Source organism: Ambystoma mexicanum, chromosome 7p (genome assembly GCF_040938575.1).
Source record: "Ambystoma mexicanum isolate Mex_15411 chromosome 7p, UKY_AmexF1_1, whole genome shotgun sequence".
Lineage (NCBI taxonomy): Eukaryota > Metazoa > Chordata > Amphibia > Caudata > Ambystomatidae > Ambystoma > Ambystoma mexicanum.
In genome coordinates this window covers 660,431,131-660,451,690 of record NC_090939.1, presented here as the reverse complement: position 1 = coordinate 660,451,690, position 20,560 = coordinate 660,431,131, and the positions used below count along the sequence as shown (strand labels likewise).

The 20,560-nt window shown below is 43.5% G+C and overlaps 1 protein-coding gene across 2 annotated transcripts in view; it reads left to right on the top strand.

Moving 5' to 3' along the window:
- RFX8 (regulatory factor X8) overlaps nucleotides 1–20,560 on the top strand; it is a 1,087,262-nt gene that overhangs the window by 442,736 nt on the left and 623,966 nt on the right. The window lies entirely within an intron of this gene.

Below are 20,560 nucleotides of genomic sequence, written 5' to 3'. Positions count from 1 at the left end.
GTTAACTCTGGAACAACGGGTTATTTTTAATTCAAGATTGCATTTGATTGGACTAAACAAAGCACTGCAATGGCTATGAATCCTGTAGATAATTAGACACATGCTGTATACTACAATTTGAACTTTTTAGATTATTACTTGCAGTTTAAATTTTTTTCATTGTCTTTTTTTATAATATCATCCATTATTATGACATTGTTCTAAGGTTTACATCTGACATTGTTACATGATTTGTTAATGTGCCATTATGTTGACAAATCCGGAGTATCTATGCTAATTTCTAATGTATTTTTAATTCTGTGTTAGATTAAGATGATGGCGGACTGAACCTTTATCGGCTAAACTTAATCACGCTTCAGCGGTCTATCTCTTTGATCAGTGCTCCATACTTCCAATATGGCTCTGCGCGAACATGTTGAGTACCTACTGCTGTAGTTCTTGCATTTAAATAATGCATATCTGCTATGCACCAAATCTTTTTCGGAAGTAGTGAGGCATTTAACTCTCTGGGTGTTAGATATCTACATTTGTGTAGTTACTAACTTCACATGGTGGATTTTCCACACTGTTTTTTACATACATATTGTGTTATAACTACGAAACAGCATGTTCTTGTTTGATCATCTTACATAGGTCTTGACAGAATGGATATCATCGTACAAATCAAAACAATATGTTTAGGACCTTTTCCCAAGTGAAATTCTTTGAGATTTATTTAGATAGTTCCTCTATCTCTCGCACTGTAGAGACTGTAAAATCACATCCATTTAGGTTATTTGTTAAGTTTTCATAGTCTACATATGAGACTAATAGTGCACAAAAATGTGATACATATTCTGAACATGTCCTCACTTGGTGGAGGTGTGTGCTAAGGGATTTTTTGGCCTTTTCACTACACATATACTGTGTGTGCTTTGGAAAAATATTCTTTATAATTATTTTGTATCTATTTTTTGCAGACTATATAGTCTCTGACCAGTTTTTTTGTATTTTCTCAATATTTTAAACAATTGTGATTTGAATTTACAGTGTTGTTGATTAGTATGTTGTTCCGTTACGTTTCATCAATGTAAATTAATACGTTTTTCACTAACTAAGCTGTACTCAATTTCTTGGGGGATTTGTCAGGAATTGACAGATGGTGATATTCTGTGTTTTGTGTATAATTGTACACTGACAGATGTTTTGTTTGTTGATGTCGTTTATAACAAGCGAAAATGTACTCCTCTCAGTATAATTGGGTTTCCCTATGTTTTGTGAGTCCCACATCTAAGAACAAGCCTATATCCTTAGAACCTATCCTGTGGTGATCACGTAGAAGATGCTGGAAGGGTTTAGTAGCTTCACAATCTCATTTTGTACAGGGATGTAGTCAACTTAAAATACAATGAATTCAGCACTGACTCTCCTTTCCCCACTTGGGAAGAATGTCTATTTTGACCCAGGTCTAGAACATGAGGCCTTCTGTCACTGGAGAGTGGGTGGCTTTAAGCGGCTGGGTCAATTATATTCTAATCCAAATGAAAATCCTCCACCAGATGTGTTGCTGCATTTTCGCTGCCAGGAGGATAGTGTTCACCACCAGCCATTAAAACATTGGGCATACCACATGATACCAGTCTTTATGGGTGCAGTGATCTCACTAACCTTGAACATCTATTACATCCAGCGGTTCTGGGTCACAGGGTATAATTATTATGCAAACAACTGTAAGTTCTGTTGAAACACACCTTTATGTTAAAGTTGGAAGAGGATTTTCAAATTGAATTGGATGACATCTCATGAAACAACAGTTGGTCTAGGGCTTCTACGATTTCTCTTCGCACGCAAGCAAAACAAAATGCATAATGATGCTAGTGATGAGAAGGTTCCTAATCTCAGTTGGACTGAATAAATACACCCTTCCTCCCCCTCCTTTTTTATTTTAAAGTCTTTATAATTTTAACAAAACAAAATGTTAAAGAATTACACAGAACAAAATACAACCAACATAACAAACTGGGGATGTGATAAATACATGCAGAGGGGTGTATTGTAGAAATGCAGATAACATTTGATAACAGAATTGAAAAGCAGAGAAGTTAAAGACTCAGTGAAGGCTGTGGGCCTGCCTAAACATATGAGACAGACCACTGCAAAGAAGAAAACATTTTATTCGGGGAAGACTCCTTCCAAGAAGGACGAATCTGGAGCAACACAAGACCGAAAATTGTCACTGGGCAAGTCAGGTCTACCTTCTTCTTTCCGGAGATGTTATCGCTTTGACAGTGCCTCTCACCTTGCCAATCACGCGGTGTGCCCTGGGCATTTCGCTGTGTGTAGTACGTGTGTCAGGAAATGACACTACACCAGATGTGTCAGTACTTTTGACGTAGAGGGATTTAAGACATTTCCGAGATACATGACAGTGAGAATGAAGGCGAAATGTGTGCTAAGGCGGATTACTGCGTAGTCAGTTGGTCTGTATGTGAGGTTGGGCCTACACAGTCGTATCCTATGTGTAAAACCCTGTAAAGGCCCACAGTGTCTCTGAAACCTTTCATCTAACGCCAGAAACCTTGGAGTCATCTTCAACTGCTGTTTCCTTCATCCCTCACATTCAGGACCTTGCCAACAAGTCCCACTTTCAACTTCACCTCCTCAAAGGAATTCTTCCTTTCCTCACTTTCCCCCAGAAGCTCAATGTCTCTAGAGCTCTAGTTCTCTCTAGGCTAGACTACTGCAATAGCCTTTTCCTTAATTTATCCTCTTAGCTCTACGACCCCTCCAGCTAATTCAGAATAGGGCTGCAAGATTTATCCTTGGCCTCAAGCCCAGGGACCGCATCTCTCCAGCCCTAAAAACTCTCCACTGGATCTGGGTTGCTGCAAGAGTAAAATTTGAATGACTCTGCATCATCCACAAGGCTTTCTGTGGCCGGGGATCACTCTATCTAGAACTTACTCTCACTAAATACCCTCCCTCCAGATCTTTACATTCCTCTGGCACCAACTCTGTGTGTTAAGCGCTTCGCTAAACAGCGAGCTGGCGGCCGATTTGGTTCCTCAGGAGGCTCCCTCCTATGGAAAAGCCTCTCCCTTCCTTTTTGTCTTGAGCCGGATCTCCTCAAATTCTGGAAGCTCCTCAATACTTTCCTTTTCACCTCCTCCTTCCCTTCCTCCCCCCTCTGCTAAATCCCGCAGTTGCTGAGATTGGTGACCAGGGCCCTTATGTGTCCTCCTGGGTCCTAGCCTCCCACACCCAATCACCTACAGCCTCCACCCCGCCCAGCACTTGCCTTAGCACCCACTGGCCTATGCCACCACAGGCCTGCACTTACTTATTTATTGGCAGCTGACCACTCCACCTAGGCACTTACAGCTGCTCACTCCCTAGCACTTCCCTCTTTATACACATAGCACTTACCGCTCCACCGCCCCCCACACTCCCTCATCCCTTCTCTCTCTGCACTTGCAAGTTCTGAATGCTCACAATGCCTAGTAGGTCTGCCGCTATCTTTCATTTTCATATTTGTTTTTCCTTCCCATGTTCCCTCCCTGCTGCCATGTGGGCACTTTGAAACACAATTTACTTCTTGTATAAGCACCTTGCAAATGCACAATATATAAATAAATGTTATTGTGCATGCTATGACCAATAATTAATCCGGTTTGGTCCGGATGGACCAAGGACAGTAGTGCCTGGGGCATTTTGATTTTAGAGCGAGTTGATGGCAAGCTCTGTTTACTCTTTTGTGATAGGAAGTTCCAGGTGGTACCACAGCTCTTGGGAGAGCCCGGGAACCTTATGCTGGGTGAAATAAGAGTCCTGATTTTCCAAGTCAGGTCTCTGGCAGCTAATAACTCCTCATAAAAATGCGAAAAGACTTTGAGCTTTGCCTCTTATGTAAAGTGAAGCACCTCATTTCCATCCCTAATGTCGCCCTCACCTTTTGCTCAAGTTGTCTCATATCCACTCGCCTGCTTATCCAAGGTGCCCTTGTGTGTGATGAAGGTTGTGAGGACCCTACACTCCTGGAGTAATACCACCTGGCAGTAGGCTGATGCCAGATCAAGGGTGCTGACCACTTTGAATCCTGCAGTGAGACTTAGTAGCTCCCCAATGTTTGGCAACGGAAACCTGTCGACCGTTACACATCTGTTTAGTGCTCTTACGTCAATTCATAAATGTTGCCATTGCTTTTTCTTATTTCCACTCAGATGCCTCCAGCGCCTCTGAGATCTTGTTCCTCCATTTTTTTTTAATTTCCTTTGACACTTAATCGCGTTGGGCAAGTGGAACACATCTAGGTTTTGCTACTACAGTAGATGCACCTGTACTCTTATCCTATGTCTAAAACCCTGTAAGCAGCCCTCTGAACACCACCTCAAATGAATTCTTGGGAGGACCACACACAGTTGTGATTATGGCACCTACACTCCAAGCACCTTGGGATCAATGTCCAAATTCATGGTGGTCTGCTGATAACAGCCTATTAGCAACACACTCTTATCTGACACATAAACCTCTGCCTTAGTTTATCCTTGACGATACTCAAAGTTTGCCACAAATATCCTAGCATCCCAATGCACACCCTGCCATATGCACTGGCCTTAACCTGTTGAACGTGCAACAAATCTACCTTTGGCCTAGCCCCGCGTGGGCGACCTGTTGTCAGTCTTAGACAAACTCCTAGGGGGTGTGGATCACTATGCCCTCCCTGCTCTTGTACCTCAGGGCCTTTGTGCACTGTGTTACTCCTAGATTACTCCTAAATTACTCCTATGGACACACTAACATAAGACACAAAGAAAACACATGAATCGATTCAACAATAGAAACACTTTTATTCATACATAGCAATGCATGATGCAAACACTACTATAATGCAAATCTCGAATCTGCTCCTTTTATGCTTTTGGTGCACATCTACCATGCAATGCAATAAATATAAGCCTTGCAGGCTTCTAATGCATAGAAATCTAATAGCAACTCCATTCCACACCATTCCTCTCCATTCCACACCATACTTCACTCTCTCTCTCTCTAAGACAAACCCTGTCTGATTACCCCATCAATCATGTCAGCCAAAGCTCTGTGTGTGTGTCTGTTCTAATTCCCCATGCACATGTCTTATTCAGCAATACTTCCCTTTTTCTCTGTGTTGCTCTGTCTCTCCTCTCCCGCTAACTCTGCAACCAGCTAGTCAGTCAGGGCCAGGCCTCTACTTCCCAAAGTACATCCATTCACTCCCAAACACCTCTCCAAGTCATCTCTCGTTCTCTCAGTGCCAGTGTGCCTTCTCCAACTCCAACTAGCATCTCGAACTACCAACTCCCTCTCTCCTCAGAGAGCAGTCACTCAAATCTCAGAGCCTCACCTCTCATTATACTGTTCAATGACGTATACATATCAATGGTTACACTCGTTCTCTCTAAGCTAAAATGCCTCTCTTTCTGTCTGTCAGCGTTTCTAAATGTGAGCAGTGCCTAAAAGTCTGTGAAGCATGTACTTGTACTTTTCAATCACTGTGTGTTCTGGTCATCATGACATTTTCTACATATCTATACCATGGCCTTCTTCTGTCTGCCTGCGGTCACCATCTTACCATCTCCTCATATTTCTCCATTCAAATCCCTCTCTCCTCATGTCTCTCTCTGCAAAGCTCTCCCTCTCTCTACATGGTGCTGCCTGCCCACACCTTCTCTCTGTCTGCGAAGCACCAGCCCAGGCTGATAAGGCCTTCAATGCCTTCTCCACTCGTGCCAAAAGTCATTTTATCTGTCTGCCAAGCAACTGTTTATGCATACTTCCTTCACACTAACGCATAACATCTTCTCCGTGGAACGAACAGCTTCTAAATGGCTTCAGAGCCAGCTTTCATGCTCTGTCTAGCGTTTAGTCTTTCTCTCACAAACCCAAGCGCTATCTATATGCAGACTTCATGCATATTCTAAGTGCACACTCAATGCGTACATAATACATAACAACACATCTCTACATGTGTCTACATGTCTCTACATGGCACTTCAAATATAACAGGCCTCATTCTATAGCAATTGCAAATGCATACAAATTGGCAGAATAATGTGGATAGTCTAATGTAACTACTTCAGTATGTATGATGGATAACTAAACAGGATGCAATGATGGATAACTGGATCCCTAAATGGGTGATGATTCTCTAACAATGGGTTATGATTCCATAATGATAAGAAACCAGGCTTTGCCATACTATCATGTTTTACAAACCTGGGGTGGGCGTAGGCTAGACCCTGCAAATTTGTTTTGCCATAACTCGCGGTCAATGATTGTATAGTTTGAACCAGAATCAGTAAGCATACTCACTCCTACTCCTTCCACCAAAACCCCAGCTTGAGGTTTCTTGTCTATCCCTTTGGTAGGCCCAATCTCACATACAGACGAACTGACTCCGCAGCAATCCTCCTCAGCACACATTTCGCCAACAAATCTCACTGTCATGTATCTCGGGAATGTCTTAAACTCCTCTACGTCAAAAGTACTAACAGCATCTGGTGAAGTGGCATTTCCTGACACACGTACTACACACAGCGGAATGCCCGGGGCACTCCGCTTAATTGGCAAGGTGAGATGCACTGTCACAGAAATAACATCTCCGGAAAGAAGGTAGACCTGACTTGCCCAGTGACAATTTCCGGTCTTGTGTTGCTCCAGATTCGTCCTTCTTGGAAGGAGTCTTCCCCAAATAAAATGTTTTTTTCTTTGCAGTGTCTGTCTCCTATGTTTAGGCAGGCCCACAACCTTCACCGAGTCTTTAACTTCTCTGCTTTCCAACTCTTTCACACAAGCCAACATGTGCTCTAATCGCTTGACAATATCAATAATCTTGTCCAGAGTGGGTCCCCCCCTCTCCTCTCAGATTTTATTCTCTCTCACCCCAACATGAATTGGTCCCTTGGCTTCTTGTTTTAGGACTGCCTAAAGTTACACCTGTTAGCTAGTTCTCTTAATGCCTCAATAGACTCATCTTTGCCTTGGTCTCTGGTGCCAAAATAATAGCGCCGAAGAACAATGCTAATCTTCTCAAACTGTTTATCCATCTTCTTGAGGATGGTCTCATGGGGTTTAGGCACCTCTCCCCCTCAACTGCACCAGATGCAGATACTGAGCGAGCCAGTAAACTCTTTGATATTCGCCTACCCTCAAATCCTAGACATTGCATGAGAAGAGCCCTGCACTGTTCGATGCTTAAAGTGGGCCCATGAAATTCCAGTTCTTGGAAGTCTTTCTTCCATGTCTCCCACTTCACTGCAGGTTCTCCCAGAAAGGGCAGAAACTGTGTTGGGATTGTGCTCACAATGACAGTGTGGTGCCCAAATATAAAGCCGACTACAAGTCTTAAGAAATGTACTGGTGTGAGAAATACAATACAGTAGAAGAGACCAGGTAAGCCTCAGCAAACAAAAGGTGTGAGTACAACAGCGCAGCACCTCCACAGAACAGCCCACACAGTGGAGCTGAGTCCTAATAGTACTGCAATATCCAGTAAACATGTTCTACAGAGCAGTTGAATATTGTTGGACGAAATCAAGAAAATATGCTGCACAGGACCAATAATAGCCAGCAGACAGATCTCACCATATAGAGCAAATGACAGTTGTTGGCAAGTGCATCCACTTTTTACTCAGTAATCCTTCCTCCAATAACACACTGAAACAAACCAACACAAACTGCAGTCCACATTGCAGCCTTTGGGTCCTACAATGGTGTTGAGAAGAAAAAAAACATAATACCATTGGTAGATAAGCTGATGGAATGTGAGTCCTCTCCTCACAGTGGATATTCTATGCTGTAGGATGTGTGTTGCCAACCCCACGGCATCTGTGAGGGCCTAGGGATCTGCTCCAGCATGCAGTCCAAGTACTGGATGCGGCTGAGTTACGAGTATCCACGTGCACCAGACCCAGAAGCCAGTATACACGGACAGGTGCACACTATTAGTGGGGCAGGGAGCCAATGTAGACTGGGTGCCCAGTCCACAAACCAGTTTGCCAGCAGCTGGACTGAAAACAGTCTCTGCAGCGTGACAGACATTGCAAGAGGAATGCGGGAAAGAGCGGCTCTAAGGAGGTGTACGGAGAACAAGAGGAGAGCTCCAGGGGTTTGCAGCTTGTGGCCAGACTGTTACAACCAGTGACCAACAGGTGGTCTACAGGTGGGTCTTAATAACATCTTTATTGACTATAAGGGAACAAGCCTTTGTTACCCCAAATCTCTGCCAACTGCTCTCCCAGTCAAGATCAACCTCTTCTCTTAACTGTTCGCCGTGGAACTTGGAATCATTGGAATTTCCCTTGGAAACAAGGTGAACATGCATGCAGGCTACACAGCGAGGATGTTGCAGCCATGCTATCAAAAGTAAATAACAAGTCCCGAAGTATACATAACATTCACCATAGCAACAACCTAACAGATACACAACGCACAAGGGCTTTTGATTCAAATAAACATTCTTATTACTTAAGCAATAAACCCTAGCGGGGGCATTTCACTTGGGCATTGACGATAGCCCCAGGGTATTAACAAACAGTTAATGCCTCCCGTGCAAGGGGTTTATTGCTATTAGTAACCTGGCACGTTGTACCAGGGTACTAATAGTGTTTTTATCTTGAGTTTGAGAAACAATGTGCTTGCCGTTTCTCAGCTCGAGATATAAAATACAAATCAAGATGGCCGCCATGGATCGGGGAGAAGGGAACTAACTACATGTAGTCCCTTCTCCCTTTCGATGGCAGCCATTGCCGATCGGGAATGTGCCAGGAACACGAGGGATGCGGAAGCGCAAGGTAAGTGGGTAAGGGATGGGGGCATTGGTGGGTGGGCGTGGAAATACCAGAAAAGATCGAAATAAATAGACTGTATGGTATATTTGACTGCATTTTGGCAGTACAAAAATCCTGTAAATATGCCATACATGATCATTATAACGAACAAGGGGAAAAGGGATTGTGGGGTGTCCCCTGCTCCTCTTGCTCTCTATAATGGTTATAAAGTAAAAAAAAAAAAGAACGGACCCTTCTGCGCTGGGGGTGGGAGAGTGTATTTTTAGGGTATGCCTGGTGAAGCATTAGCTTTGGGCAATTTGACCGTAACCGTCAAGTAAGCTGCAGTCTTTTCGGCCGTGAGCTTTTCCGTTACGGGCAAACAGCCCAAATCCAGTGAGGGGAAGGGGAAGGGGACGCGTTGCGAGAGCGCATTTACCTTCATCCCGGCGAAATAAGATGTCAGCCACCCGCTCTGAGGAGGCATGGACCAGGGTCTTTACCGATTTGGTAAAGACCACATTCTGAACCTCCTCATTGGCTGGGAGATGTTAAGAAGTGTGGTTGCACCTTAGGTATAAACACACAGCACACGTAGTCTTCTATAACTCGTGTGTTTATTTCGTAAGGAGAGTTCCCTGAACTGCAACAGCTCCGATGTCGTCCTCTTCCCGTGTGTCCTCCACATTCGAGAATTCCATGGAGAGAAAGCGCCACCGAGAACTGAGAGTTATGAAGGTTCTGATAACTTTCAACATCATAACATCTCCCTCCCTTATTGTTACAGGGAAACAAACATAACTATATACATCAAAAGAAAATGTGAATTACACACAGTACTAACTAAGCAAAAGCAAAAGAAATTGTAAATCACACACAGTACTAAATAAGCAAAAGGATACACGTTGACACTTCCTCTTGAAAATCCAAGTTGATAATAAATGGCCATCCACTGGAATGTCAGTATTAATAATATATGAAATCCTTTTTTTTTTATATGAGGCACCCCTCTTCTGGGTCTCAAACCAGCAGTATCATTGTTCACCATATCTGCATGAGTTCTAGGTTTACATGATGACGACACATCCCCTTTAGACACATCTCCACAATCCACCCTGCTTGTAACATTGGAACGTTGTCTGTCTCTTTCACTTGCCATAACAATGTCATTCCATGACCATTTGCTGCCATCCTCTAATGTCACAGATTTCTTTGAACAACTCACAACCCTTTGTGGTGAGCGATATTTGGACTCTCCCTTCATAACTCTTCTGGGCTCTTTCACTCTGATCCAATCCCCTTCCATTACTTTGCTTTCCTTCACATGTTTCTGACTGTCGTAGTATTTTTTATACACCTCTTGTTTATCCTTTACCCTTCTTACAAATGCTTCCATATCTATGCTCTTGTTCTTCTTCAGCGTTAACCATGCAGGTCTAAGCTTGTTGGTAGCAATTCTTCCCCTCATCAGGGTGAACGGTTCCACTTCCGTTGCAGAATGTGGGGTGACTTTATAAGTACTCAATGCCTCTTTGAGGGTCTCTCTCCAAGGTAGCTTGTTTGCCACAGCCAACTGAATTGTATCCTTTATAAAGCGGTTCATTCTCTCCACTAAGCCATTGCTCATGGGATGATATAAAGCTGTCGTCCTGTGCTTAATGGCTCTCTCCATCTCGTGACATGAATTGTGCATCATTGTCCGATATTAATTCCTGAGGCTCACCCTCTCTGTTGAAAATTTCCTCCAAACATTTCTTCACTTTCATGGCAGACACAGACTCCTCTACAATACCACACTCTACCCACTTCGAGGTGTAATCAACCAAAACAATTATATAAACCTTGTGGGGTTCTAATATCTCATATGGACCTGATATATCAATGGCCAACTTTGTCCATACTGAATCTGGTATCGCTATGGGTTATAACGGCGTGGCTCTGGTAACCTTCCCTTTGTCACTTACTGCACACGCAGAACACTCCTTCACAATGTTTTCTAACTCGCTCCACATATTGGGCCACCAGAATGTCTCTCTTACTCTCCTTTTTGTTAGGTTTCTTCCTATGTGTCCTTCATGGGCAATTTCCATGATCCTCTCCCTTAAACTTGCAGACGAAACAATGCGATCTCCACGATACATGCAAACCCCATCACATGACAATTCGTCCTTCTTCTTTTCCCAAGATGAAACTTCCTCAGTTACTTCCTTCCAACCGCTCTTGATCGCTCTCCTTAGCTGTTCCTGCTCCACATCCATATTGGTAGCTTCAACCCATTCCTCCTTAGAGAAACTGGGATGTATTTGTGCTATCACACTGTCTATTTCCACTTCCTCCACATTGACATCTTCATCAGCTGAAGAGCATGGTAAGCGAGAAAAACAGTCAGCGACCTTGTTCGTTCTACCCGGAGTAAAACTAATGGTCAGATTATATTGCATTATGATTAATATCCACCTTCTAATTCGTGGAGAGGTTAAATGTGGATTCTTCGGATTCAGAATATGGATACGTGGCGTATGATCAGTCTTAATCTCAATGGGAATTCCCCATATTAGCCCCTTGAAGTGCTCTAAAATCCACATCACAGCCAAAGCCTCTTTTTCTATCGTGGAATAGTTATTCTCCGCATCCCTTAATGTCCTAGAGGCGAAGGCAATCGGGACCACCATTCCGTTTTGAACTTGCTCCAGCACACCTCTCTATCCTATGTTGCTCGCATCAACTGATATAATGGTCTTTGCACTGCAGTCGAACATCTTCAAGGCAGGAGCTTTGTTTATCAAAAGTTTGATTGTCTCCAACTCATTCCTGCATTCATCTGACCATTCAAACTTAACACCTTTGTTCATCAAACTTCTCATGTGAGTTGTCTTATCAGCATAATGGTCAATAAATTTCGAATAGTATTCAGTAAGACCCAGCAAACTCCTCATCTGATCCTTGTTGGATGGTCCGGGAAGTTTGAGTATTGTGTCCACCATCAATTCCTTAGGCTTTATCCCATCAGCATCAATACGATGACCAAGATAAGTCACTTCACTTTTCTTTATTTTGCACTTTTCAATCTTTAAAGTCAGACCCTTCTGTTGTAATATCTGCAAAACTCCCAGAAGTTTGGCATCATGGTCTTCCTCCGACATGGCTGATATCAAAATATCATCCTGGAAATAATATACTCCAGGTAAACCCTCAAATAAATGCTGCATCAATCTTTGAAAAACAGCGGCCGCTGATGCTAAGCCGAATGGCATTCTCTTAAAGCAAGGTGTTATAAATGACGTAAGATGCTTAGATTCTTCCTCCAAAACAACCTGATGGTATGCAGAAGACAGATCAAGTGTGGTAAAATACCTAGCAGGCTCCATGGTGGTGAGCATCTCCCCTGTATTGTGCAGTGGATGACAATCTATCCATATGTTGTTGTTGAGATCCCTTAAGTCAACACACATCCGGATTGATCCTTCCGGTTTCCTTACGATCACAATGGGGGAAAGCCACTCAGAGCTCTCTATAGGCTCAATGATGTCTTGGGAGCACAACTTTTCCAATTCTCTTTTCAATGGCTCACGGGTACCAACAGGTATATTCCTCAACTTATGTACTACGGGTCTCGCTCCCCTCTTCAGTATAATTCGATGTTTAAAACCCTTGAGCATACCTATTTTGTTAAAAATGTTCGGAAAACTTTGAACCAACCTGGCAGCAGAATCACAACAGTTGTCCATGACACTCAAAATGGGATTACTTTCCCCCGGATGAATCCTAATTTTCAAAGCGGCTTATTCCCACCAGCCGATTATAGCAAATCCTTCACGTGCCACATACAACTTGCAATATGTTTGTCTCCCTTCGAAAGCCAAATGGACCCAAACATAGCCCACAATATCAATAGGAGACTTGCCATATCCAGTCGCTCTGACTTTGGTCACGCACAGATCTGCAAGTTTCTCCTTTAAGATTCCCTGGAATGTATCCTTGTCCACTATAGTGTAAGGGGATCCTGTGTCAACCATAACTTGTAGGGTAATTCCATCAATAATCGTAGATACCCATGGACCAACTGTTCTTTCTGTTGAGGAGAGAGCTAGAATCTGTATTTCTTCTTCAAATTCAGTTGTTATTGCTACTAATTCATCTGATTCAGGAGTCCCTTCAACTGCTCTCACCCCCAAGGTGGTACCTCTCGACTGTTGGTGATAACCTCTGCCAATATTTCGACGTGCATTAACTCTTCCTCTCCCTCTGGTGCTCCGACACACTTTGCCAAAATGTCCCAGTTGACCACATCTGAAACACTCAGACATGATCGCTGGACAGTCTTTGTCTGGATTTGCGTGTTTGTGCCACCCACATCTGTTGCATTTACTTTGGGGTCGGAAAAACATTTCTCTGTTCTGCCTGGGACTCATACCTAAATCAGACCTCACGATCCTCTTCACCATGGCAACTAAGGCCTCTTCATCCTTATTTGTCTCTCCGCAGTGTACAGCTTGAAAAAGACTTTACATCAAGAAGTTCTTGCTTACTGTGTACCTCCCTCATACACTTATCTCCCAATTCAATAGACCTCGCAATTTCCAATGTTTGTTCCAAAGTTGGATTTTTTGCCTGGCAAAGTCTTTGTTGAATTTTGGGATCAGCAACATGTAGAACAATCTGATCTCTTAAATATTCGTCTGCCAGCCCAGTAAATTCACATGTAGCTATGAGCCCCCTCAATGCCGCAACATACATGTCAATAGATTCATTTTTAAATTGCCTTCTGGTAAAGAACGTATACCTTTCCAGAACAATGCTTGTTTTGTTCCCAAAATGTTTGCTCAGTTTCAATAACGCAGTGTCATATTTCCTAGAACCAGATGCGAAATCTCCAGATCCAGATCCACCTCCACCATCACCATCTCCTGGTAGAGTTCAAAATATTCTTAATGCCTCAGCTCCTATACAATTAAGTAAAGTGGCCTCCTTTAAATCGTCATTAAATTTCGCACCACCAATGGCCCTCATATAAACCTGGAAGTTGTCCAGCCATTGTTCCCAAGGAGAAACTGGGCTCCCCAGTTGGGCTAAAAATTTAGCAGGAGCTATAATGCTTTGCATGTTGGTGTGTGATTAGGTGGTTGCCCTCTTTAGTTGTGGCTTTTCTTGTTATTACAATTGCTGCAGTTTCTCCTATATCAACTCACTAGTTTCTACCCATTGTCCATCACTGATGCCTCTTCTTTCTTTATGTCGTTCAAACAAATAATTGTCCCTTGTTGAAACAGCACTCCGCAATGTACTTATGTTTTTTTTTTTTTTAATAATGACTCATCGATTGCTCTCATTCAAGTGCAGCATTGACATTAGTTACATACATCAGTTGTCCAGATCAATGTCCACTTGTACTGGTTACCTGAATTATTGACCTGCTTATTGCTGCTCGGGTATACCAGGAGACGTTGAACACTCGTGTTATGGCTTCTAGCTTACCATCGAACTTGCGTAAGAAAGTGATGGATAATCTCAAATTGATACATTGTTTCAGTCTCACCGTCAAAGTGAACAACGTGCTTGCAATGTCTCTCACCGCCGCGTATCATATACACAAAATGGCAGCACGTAGAGCACGTATTGAGGTGCTTTACTCAGTTATTGTTCCTGACGTCACTGCATGCTCCGTAACTATCGCGCGCAGCTTTCAGTCTTAGCCGTTGCAGCTCGCGCAGCATTCGAATCACGCAACTTCAAATGAGCCTTTTATGGTATAGTTATTTGACTTTTCCGTATCAATTTATGGAATTCGGGTTTTGGGTACCTTGATTTACTGCTGTAGGTTCCGGCCGACTGTTCCCTCGTTGCTGCTAATGCCAGCTGTCTTCTTTCACCACGGGGGAACTATCCCATCCTTGTCGCCACTTGTTAAGAAGTGTGGTTGCACCTTAGGTATAAACACACAGCACACGTAGTCTTCTATAACTCTTGGTGTGTTTATTTCGTAAGGAGAGTTCCCTGAACTGCAACAGCTCCGATGTCGTCCTCTTCCCGTGTGTCCTCCACATTCGAGAATTCCACGGAGAGAAAGCGCCACCGAGAACTGAGAGTTATGAAGGTTCTGATAACCTTCAACATCATAACAGGAGACTGCAACCTCTGCCCTTGCCCCCCCTTCGCAGGGACTAATACTAATTAGCACTAAAAAGGAACACAAAATAAGAACCCATCTAAAAAATGTGCACATGTTTTTTCATCCATGAAACTGACTGAACACTTGTCACTTTGCATTCATGAATCACTGCACAAATTCAAGTGTGAATGTTTCCGGTACCGGGCATATGTATAGTTTGAGTGAACAAATGATAATTAAATCTTGTACGCTTACTCCCTCCCAACTTGTTGGACACACTGCGTCTGCAGTAGGCAAGACCGGGAAACTGCTCTTTTCCTTGCAAAGATGCTGATTTAGAAATTATAAACCCCTATTGTCAAGAGGGTGTCAGGGAATGGTAATGTTGGTTCCCCACAACAATGTGATTCAATTTGTATTAAAAACACGGACCTAATTGATATTTGTTTAATTATTCCTGTGCGAATCAATGTATCACAAAACTACATATGAGTATCCAATATTTAATGTGTTCTATATTGGAAAAAGTCAGACATGTTTCAAGAATTCAGTTGTCTTACATGTTTGTGATCGTTTGTTTAATTTGTATGTACATCAGTTTGTTTTTATATGAATGTTGGTAAATAAAATGTGCTAATTTGTGGGTGTTGTAACAATTCAGCAATTGTTGTGTCTATCCAAGTTTCACCCTGATAATTTGTTGTTACGGTCTTGATTAATTTCAGAGCCTGGAAGTTGCTTGCCTATTTTAAGTTTAGTGACTTAAAACCGGAATATGTTGTGTTCTCCAATCCTATCAAACTGTTTCTTATTCAATCTTGGATATCTACTCTATTTTCCTGTGATAATTCACTTAACGTTTTTCGTGCTGTCAAATCCCTAGACTTCCATACCGACAACAAACTGATCATGAAAGACCACTTCATTAAGAAATCTCAGGCTGCTATTTTTCCCCTTTTGTGCGTTTCGATTCCACCGGCTCTATTTTGAGCATTATATAAAACAAAATAAATCAAACTTACCAGCTTTTGAGGTCCAGGGGGATCTCCCTTGGAGCCGCATCTAAGGTCTTCGTCATTCCCCATGGCACTGTGTGGAACACTGCAGTGCGTTGTTATCTCCTCTCCTGGCGCCTGTGCTGCATAGACGAAACACCTTAGGGTACATTCCATGCTCTGTCAAACATGCATCCCCTGAGGGAACCGTTTTGGAGTTTCTACTGCTCCAAATGCTTGTATTTTTCAACACATTTATGCTCTTTGATGCATGGAGATGTTTGTCTTTCACAGCTATAATTATTTTCTAAGGAAATACAACTTTAGTACGCAGGCTCCGAATGCTCTCTGCATGATGTTTCTTTGGTGCATGAACTTAATGCTTCATCTAATTGCACAATATTAACTGCATATATATTTACATACCTTAGCTCATCTAGCATGGCATGGCTAATAATTCCTCTTTTTTAACTTCTGGCAACGTTTCTGCTTATGATCTTCCTGCATTACTCTTTATGTATGGGTTGTTTTGAACCTGCATTTTAGGTCTACTAGTGCATAATGTATACATTTGTGTGTTGTCAATTTTCCTACCACTTTACAACTGTCAATTGGTGGTTTCAAAGTCATGTTCTGTATTAATACCTGTGTAAAGATCTATCAGGACTGGCTGTGGTGAGTTACTGATACCCTCTACAATGGGGCAATGAGCCTATTTTATACACATTCTGCCTCCATCTTCTTCATAGACTTATTAGTTTCTCTTTGTGGATTTAACCTACATTTACATGGCCTCTCAAAAAGGCACTCCTGCCCTACAGATAAGGTTTTTTTTACTTTTTACTGTTTACAAATCAGCAAATAGTAGCAAAAAAGAAAAATAGGAAGTAAAAATACTCCCTACAAAAAATAGAAAACCATCACATAGAAGAATGCCCCCCTGAGTCCACCCACACAGCTCCAAGGATGTTTGTTTGGACCAATAATATGATGTAGTGCCACAGAATAAACTATTATCACTGCCCTATCCAAAGAGGTAGAAAAGAGAAGAAGATAACATTAACATAGGGATCCTCCCGTCTCCTGCACGCAATCTTGTGTTGGAAAGACCAACTACTGGTATATAAAGATGAGATTTGAGCATCGTATTGTCAATTTCTAGCTCAACAATAATTAACACAACACCAAAGTTTGTAGAAAATAATATATAGGTATATTCTCAAAGTTACAAGGGCAACAATGTATGAGTTCACAAAAGTAATATAATATGTACACAGTGAAGCAAAAATACAATAGTCTGTTTTCAATGGCGACACTTTTCGAGGAATCAATCCTCTTTTTCATAGGCCTTAACGAAACTTGTAGTCTTCTAAACTGTTAGGAGATTGCACATTCTCTCAATGAAGCGTTGCACTGCATTAGTCCAGAGAATGTCTGAAACACTGTTGCAGGTTTTGAGGCATCAATCACCTGATCAGTTCCCCGTGCCCGCTCTGCTCCCGATCCACAGATCGATCGCCTTCCTCTCCGATCTCCAGCAACTGACAACCAGGAGGTCTGCACCCCTTACTTTGAGTGGTGAACTGCCTTGTTGTGTGACCAGTATGCAAGTGATTGCATTGGGGATAAGACCCAGTGGTTCTGAAAATATATGGTGGATTCTCTTATTCAGAACACAAACAAATAGGTGTGGTAAGGATGTAGTCCTGGATTCAAGATAAATACTGTGGGTATTCATACAGGAAAAAAGTAAACACAAATGGTTGTTGCCGCCTCTATGTTTGTGTAAATGCCGTAACTGGATGTCGAGGTTAGTAAGGGAATTGGTTTACATTCCGTAATGCTAATATTTGGAATCCTCGGTTGTCATCTCCTTGATAGCGGCCTCTGCCTTAGTCCGCTTGTGACACGCAGACCGATGCCGGACAGGGTCTAAATTCCTGAGGACCTCCTGCCCACTTCATGAAGTGGTCTTTGACCTGACGGATCAGGAAGAGGTTTCTCATGACCCCTATTTGCAAGAAGATGATCCCTTTGAGGATCCCACTGACTAGGCCCCAGATTGGGGAGATGAGCCACCGGTGGATAACCCACCATGGTTGTCAACTACCAGTACCCCAGATCCTGATACAATATGCATGGATCCTTCCGCCTCCCCACCTCTGCGACAGGCATCTCCCATAGATGACCAGATGGCATTTAATGCCATTCTAAAAAAAGCGGCCGAACATTTTCAAATACCCATGCAAGAAGCGGGCAAGACAATTTGTGGAGGATATTCTAAAGGAGAAGCCACCTGCCAGTCAGTCATCCCTTTGCTAAACTCCATTAAGTGGTGCATGGCCCCTTCTTTACTGACGCCTTCACAGACAAGGGCTGTGAACCCACTGGTGGAAAAACTTTTTTTCCCCTCCCCTACGGACCCTCTCTATATTTGGGGACATGCCACCCGCAATTCCCTCGTGGTCACTACAACAAGAAAGAGAGCAGGGGTACCCTTGTCCATGGGTGAGGCACCACCGGAGAAGGACTGCAAGAAATTGTATGCCCTAGGGAAGTGTGTCACTACTGTGGCAGCGTATTCCACCATGATTGCCAACAATACCATGCAGTTGGCCAGCTATTGCGATGTTCAGTGGAACCTGCTACAAGAGAGCCTGCAGGAGGTCCCCGAACGAGTGCTTTTATGTCTGCTCACGATTGTGTCAGAGGGTAGACAAGTAAATTATAATATCCTTAAGGACACCCTAGATGATGCAGAGACAGCAGGGAGAGAGCTGTGGCCCAAGGTACCCTTTCGAAAAGGCACGTCTGGTTAAAAAACGCAGGGTTGAAGCCGGAGACACAAGCGTCTCTCATCAACAAACCGGTGGAGGGGTCTAACCGGTTTGGCAAAGCTGTAGATGAGGCGCTGGAAACTGCAAAAAAAGAACATGAGACTTTGAAATCTTTAAACCAGATCACTCAAAGGCCCTTTCAGCAGCGAGGTGGGAGTTCTTTTCGCTCCTTTCGCGGACAGTCCTATTCACGTCCCCCACATAACCGATATGGAATGGGTAACACATGGTCCTCAGGAGAAGGGTCCGCTGCCTCAAATCAGTATCCACCTAGAGGACAGCACTGTGGGAAAGGAAGGGGTTGCAATGCCACCCCTAGAGGCTCCCCGGTCTCCAGTCAGAAATGACTCGCAGATGTATAACATCATTCTTACATGCATGGGAGGGGATTATTACAGACCAGTGGGTTCTCAAGACCGTCACCCACGGTTATTGCATCGAGTTCAGCCGGCCACCTCGATTCAGACCACGAAAGTCCAGGCGTCTTAACACCGGAACACCTGAAGATCCTGCTGCAAGAGGTCGAGATCCTGCAGGAAAAGGGCGCAATCAAAGTCGTCGAGGACGATAGACCTACTCTTCAGCCTGGGATTCTCCATAAATGAGAAAAAATCCAGCCTAGACCCCAGCCTAGTCAAGCAATTTCCGGGGGCCCTAATTCGGACGGAAGACGGCCTTGTCGTCCCCTCCAACAAGAGAGTTCAAAACATGCTGTTTCAGATCCCTCAGTATGTAGCCAGTCGGGAGTTGACGGTACGCAAGGCCATGCAACTGTTAGGGATGATGGCATCCTGCATATACTTGGCCACTCACGCACGTTTGCGCATGCGCTCCATGCAAGAGTGGCACAACAGCCAGTGGTGTCAGGCCAGCGGACAATGGGACGATCTAGTGGTTGTCTTGCAGCCCTCGTTCTCTCTCTGAAGTGGTGGTCGAGAGAAAACCTCTTGAGGGGGAAAACCTTCACCAGCCCCACAGTAAAAGCCAAATTCACGACAGACGCATCTCTCACGGGGTGGGGAGCTCACCTCCTTCAGCATACGGCACACAGCGTTTGGTCCCCAGCATTAGCATCCAACCACATAAACCTGTTGGAGCTGTTAGCGGTGTTCAAAGAGCTGAAGGATTTTCAGACACAGTTGCAGGGAAAGTCCAAATGTGGGCCTACCAATCATGGTTCTCCCATCTGATGGAGATGTCACTCTCTCCTCTGATGAAACTACCTTGCCCATACAACATGCTATCTCAGGACAAGGGGGAAACACTTCATCCATGCCCGCAGACTCTCAACTTAGAGGCCTGGCTCCTGAGGTCAGAGTGTTCGGGCATTTCCAACTTCCTCAAAGATGCATGGATGTACTTAGAGAAGCAAGAAAGCCTAACACCAGACAATAAATGGAAAAGCGTCATCCTCTGGTGCAATTCCATGAGTATCAGTCCCATTGACTGCTCTCCTACTCATATTGTACTATACCTGACTCACTTACTAGACTCGGGCCTAGGTTTTAATTCCCTGAAGCTCCACTTAGCTGCACTTTCAGCCTATACCACGTCCCAGCGAAAGGTGTCGTGGTGGAAGATCCCAGTCATTAAAGCTTTCATGGAAGGGGTTAAAATAATTCATCCCCCTATTTCTAACCTAGCTCCCGAGTGGGACCCAAATTTGGGATTAATCAGACTTATGGGGTCTCCCTTTGAACCTATGCACAAAGCAAACCTCAAAGCACTCACTTGCAAGACTACCTTCCTAGTGGCAGTCACTTCAATAAGGAGAGTCAGTGAACTACAGACCCTTTCAATTCTAGACCCCTGTGTCACAATTCAGAGATAAGGTGA